Below are 5,951 nucleotides of genomic sequence, written 5' to 3' on the forward strand. Positions count from 1 at the left end.
CATGCATGTCGTGCAAACGGAAGACAATTTTCAGACTTCTTTGTAAAACGAAACTTAGACGAACTCACTGTTCTCATAATTTATTAAAAAGTTTCTTGATATTTGGGATTTTTTTTGTTTTTCCCAGGCATGTGGTCCATTTTATAGATTGCATAAATAAAACTTATTTTAAAGATAGATCATCCACAACATACAGTGTAAAAAGTTATTAAAGAGAGCAGCCTAAGGAATGACAGCTGCCACTCTGAAGTCACAGGAGTCTTGGCTTCACAGCTATTAAAGATTTTTTTATTCTATTAAAATGAGTTGAGGATTAGAGATGAAGGCTGATCAAGGGAAGCCATAGTGAGCGGTAGGCATTCACAAGAAAGGGAATGGCAGACGTGCTGTTTGACATTTTGTAGAAAAGATTTGCAACTCTTTATTGATTTATTTTTTAGATTAGTTTTAAAACTTCTGTAAATTGTGAAACTCCCCAAGAAAGAAAACATTTTAGTCTGCTGAGAGAGTGAACACTAGCCACACCATTGTCCACTAACTGCCATACATCTGACAGCCTTGCCAAGAAGCTAAATGTGGCCATTTAGACACACGGGACTTGTAGATATAGTGACAGCGTGATTTTAATGATAGTTCTTTAAACACTGTGGCTGAAATGTAACCCACTCACGTGACTAAGGTCTCAGTAGCTTCACTGCAAGTGGCAACCTTAGCTTACCAGGAACATCACTGCCATCAAGAGCTAACCACACAGTAATGGTCTGTGACTGACTTCAATTCAAATCCATGTGTTCCTAATCCTAAACAAAAAGGACAACACTTATAATTAATATAAACAGACAACACATTTTCACTTAATGTTAAAACAAATACATAATATATAAATCTTTTTTGAGAAATGTATCCTTGCATTACTTTCTACGTTATTAAAGAGAGTAGTCTTATTTAATGTTTAAACAGAGATTATTCTATTAACAGGGTCAAATATCAATTATGAAATCAAACTTTGCACCACTAGTTTAAATAGTGATTGTAGTACATTTTGACAGTTTTCAACTACCCATCCACTTTCCGAGCCTGCTGTATTCATTGAAGGGTTACAGTACATCTCAACACCACTGGGAACAAGGATGGAACCAGCAGTTCATCACAGCTCAGAGATATTTTTAGTAGAAGTAACTCATGCGCCATTTAGGACGGGAGAGTTGTAATATTTGCAAAGATACAAAAAATATCCATGCCTTAAGAAATGAACACACACACACACATACATATACAGATACAGCCATACTTGGATACAATCTCAGATTACCTTAGGGTATGTGAAGCATAATGGCCAGCATCTCTGAGATGAACATCCTGAATTTGCAGTCTGTCAGTTCTCTATTCTCTTTGAAGAAAAGGCAATGAATTGTTTCCTTTTATTAGATTCGTATGATCTATAACTGACAGTAAACAAAAATCTGCCTCTAATTAGAAAGTAAAGTTGCTCATATGGAAGAAGAAAATAGCAATTTGAAAGCAGATGTTGTTTCAATTCACTAAGTGGCACTGACACGAACGCAACTGCACTCATAATGAGACCAAAGTAGAGTTGCCAGTTAATTCAAAATGCATGAAATTGGAATGTGGGAAGAAGGCTGGAATACCCTGAGAAAACCCTCCCGTGACACTGCTAGAAATTGCAAACTCCTAAATGTAAACCAGGGGTCCTCAATCACAGTCCTGGCTGCTGCAACCGAATTGCGTAGCTCTTTTAGGGCAGATGTCGACTTTTGTCGACAGGAGGGGTTGAGGGCGAATGTTGACAAAAGTCGACATCCAGGGATAGAGGGCAACAATTAGCTGTTAGTGGCGACAAAACTCACTTTCACATCACAGGCATTCCCTCTGTACTTGGAGGAATGCTAGACTCGTTGACTCGGCAACTAATCCTTGCGTGTGCGTGAGTTGCGAAATGTAAACAAAGGCAAGATGGCATCGACATGTCACAAGGGAGCAAAGCGAGTGCAGAAAAGAAAACACTCGGCAGACGATGCTTTGCGCATTATCGCGGAGTCGGACTCTGATTTTTCAGAATCGGATTTTATTGACAGTGATCAGGAGATCGAGCAAGAGAGTGAGAAGCCAGCATCAGCTGATCGGACACCAGTCAATGCTGCGCCAGCTGATCCGCTGCCAGTTGAGCGCATTCACGGAGCCGATGCATCTACGGCAAGGTTCACGTGGGAGGAATACCCAGACATTGATCCGTGGGAGCCGAACTGGCTACCGGACTTCACAAGACGGCACGGCTTGCTGTTGGACACGACAGATCACCCGCTGCTAGACTACTTCAGGCTGCTCTCTCCTGATGCTGCTTTTCAGCTACTGTCAGACGAGACAAACAGGTAGGCAGAGAAATTTTTTGAATTGCGGGCTGCGCTTGCATCACATTCTCGTTTTTCAAAGTGGAAACCCACAACAAAAGACGAGATGAAGGGGGTTGTGGCATTACAAATAGAGATGGGACAGAACTGGTGATGTAACTTCAGGGAGCATTGGTCCAAACGTGTTTTGTCCCCTGGTGGCTTTGGACAGCTTATGCAGCATGATGATAGGTACGTGATGCTGCGAAGTTTTATTCACTTCTGTAATAAACAGAAGCAAATCCCATGGGGTGAGCCAGGCTATAACACCATGAATAGAAACAATTTTATCAGCCTGGCCGTGATTTGTCTGTGCATGAATCTATGATAAAATAAAAGGGATGCCTTTTTATCTGCAAATATATGCCAGACAAGCCCACAAAGTATGGCATAAAGGATTTTGTACTGGCAGAAGCAAACACTGGTTTCTGCCTGAAAGTAATTACATATACAGGAAAGTATTTCTTTCAAAGAGAGAACTGTCCCTTGACAAGTCAGGTTGTGCTGGAGCTGCTTCAGGGCTATGAATATTTGGGTCATGTTGTGTACATTTGGACAATTTTTATACATGCCCAGAATTGTTCATGGAGCTACAGAGCAGAGGAATTGGAGGTTGTGGCACAGTGAGGGTGAACAGGAGACACATGGCTTCACAGTTGAAGCCAGACAGGCTGAAGATGAAAAGAGGTGACAATACGGTTTTCATGCGGGCAGAAAACTTGGTGGCAGTGGCATGGCACGATGGCAAACGTGTGACTTGTCTCTCTACAGTACACACTAACAATATATGTGAGAAAGTGCAGCAACAGACAATTGAGAAGTAGGCACCAAAGCAACACATATTGTAAGGAGTGCAATGTGGCAATGACTGAAATTGGCTGCTTTGAGCGAGAGCAGACTTTGCTACGTATGTAAAATGTATGTGATACTGTATGTATGTGAAATCATAGAGTATGCAGGCTCATACAACATGCAAGACAGTAACATTTGTCAAAAGTAAATATTTTTTGTTGATTTGACATGTTAAACAATTGCTTTGTGTTCTTTTTTTAAAAAATGTTAGTTTTTGGAAAAATATTCAGCCCTGGGAGAAAAGAAACAAAAACAAAATTAGCCCTAAAGGAGTTTTAATAAGAAGCACTTATTGCTCAAGTAACACTTCTGCTTCACTTTAGTGGTCTCGCTTGTTAAGATTTTGACCTTCTTGCTTATTTTAGACTTTAACAGCAGTATTATTGGTTTTTAATTGCTCATAATTAGCAATAACATGCAAATGACAAAAGAGACCAGCATTTCTCCATTTAGCTTGTTACCATTTACTCCTGTGTGTATTTATCACGCACTATTGCATTTAATTAAATACTTGGAAGGAAAGTGAAGAGAAAAAAGTGAAGGACTGAGAATTACTCATCCATTTTAGCCGTCAAATCATTTGGATGATATCCTTAGAAAGGGGAAGAAAATCCAGGATATGAGAATTACCTGACATAGCAGAGTTAAAAAACTAAGAAGCCATGACATACAATTATTGGCAAGAATTGCTTTCTAATTAAGCAACCGGGTTAGAACAAAAACTTGCAGCCACTGTGGCCCTCCAGGACTGTGATTGAGGACCCCTAGTATAAACAGTGAGTGGGCCGGGGCTTGAACCCACTGTCCTGGTAGCAGTTCTAACCATGGTGACTGGTACACAATTTCAGATATTAAGGTCTGGTGGGGAATCCATTAGATCACGTTTGACCTGTTAATTATAAAGCTGTTCCTCATATTGCTATTCTATATTCATACCACTTAGTGCAGCCTGACATGCTGTTCTGACTGTATTCTGTATTCTCTTTTAATCGGGTCATTACAAACAGGGTGAGGTTTTAAGATTGATATTACTCCTTAGCTGTTTCACAGCTCACTTTCAGTCAACATTAGGTCAATCACACTGACCTGAATACATGCCTTGTAAACAGGAAATAAGAAAACATGTGTCCTGTCCCACATAATGCACACAATCATACACAGAAAGTGAAACTCAAAATATGCCTTACAGAAAGTGTTTCTGTCTGAACAAACTGTTCAGGTTTTCTATTAGCTTATGAAGCACTTTGATAAAGAATGGCAACTTGATGGCACAAAAAAAAAGGAAGTAATGCAACAGATACTTGAGAAACAGAGAGATGCATGAACCTTCAGAAACCTTAACGCTTACTCATTTCTGCAATGAAACACAAGTGAAAGCATTAAGGAGTGTTTAACTATCATATGTATAATCAGTTAATCTAACGTGCCAGCATTCCCAGCACAATTCGCAGCTTTACATTGTATTACAGTACATCTGTGCAAATTACATTTATAGTACATCAATTTACAGCACAACTTGGTAAGCAAGAACATATTAAAAAATCAATTAATTTACTTATAATTTAAGGCCGGTTCACAAAATGGGCTGACTTAAGTGATTCACCGTTCTGTCTTTCTGATATCCTCTATTTGTGGATGTTTTTAACAATGAATAGCTTCGGATCTTTAGATGGAATGTAAACTGGATACAGTTAACCTGAGAAAACATATGACACAATTTCTAAATTGCCACTTAATATACTTACGTAATAAAGTTATCCAACACCCATATTAACCAAGTGAAAAGGTAACTGCCCAATTAGTTACTTACCCAACCAGCTGACATAAACCTAAGCTGACTGAACACAGCCAGCCCTGTTGAATCTAAACCTCACCATTAATTGAGAGTGAAGTAGTCACTACAAGATTTTGAGAAGATCACTACACCTCAAATCAAAGGAAACTTTAGTTGAGATGAAAAAAAACCTGGTAAACTTATCAAACAATGAGTTACAAAGCCATTTCTAAGGCTTATCTGCACCACAATGAGGGCCATTACCTCCAAATTGAGTATATTTGGAGCATTGGGGAATCTTCCTAGGAAAGGCTGGCCTGGAAAAATTATCCCAAGGGCACGGCGATGATACAACTAAAGAAGTCAAAAAGAATCCCACAAGAGCATCCAAATAGCAGTGCCTCTCTAGCCTCAGTTAAGGTCAGTGTTCATTACCCTACAATTGGGTGGAAAACTCTGCGATCCAAGAATAACATCAGTGCTCACATCATATTAGTTATATAAAAAAAAAAAAAAAAACACCCTTTGGAATAACGTTCGCTGGGCAGGTGAGTCAAAAGTTGAATTCTTTGGTGATAAAGGCCCCACTTTGTCTGACACAAAGCTAGTACAATGTGAAATAGCTAAAATAAAACATGGATGTTTCAGTGTGATGGTGTGGGGATGCTTGGCTGTTTGAGGAATTGGAAGGATTGGCATTGCTGAAATAACCAGGACTTATGGACTTGAGCAAAACATTCTTCACATTCTGAATGCGAGGTACAAGTTAAGTCATATCTCATGGAGCCTGATAAAATGCAAAACACAAGAGAGCTCGTATCTCAGAATACAGCCATTAGGCAGTCGATGCAGCCAGCTTACTATTGAGCTTTGCTGGCGCGTCTCAGTTACCCACTGTAGTGCTGCCATCTAGTGGA

Source organism: Erpetoichthys calabaricus, chromosome 10 (genome assembly GCF_900747795.2).
Source record: "Erpetoichthys calabaricus chromosome 10, fErpCal1.3, whole genome shotgun sequence".
NCBI lineage: Eukaryota > Metazoa > Chordata > Cladistia > Polypteriformes > Polypteridae > Erpetoichthys > Erpetoichthys calabaricus.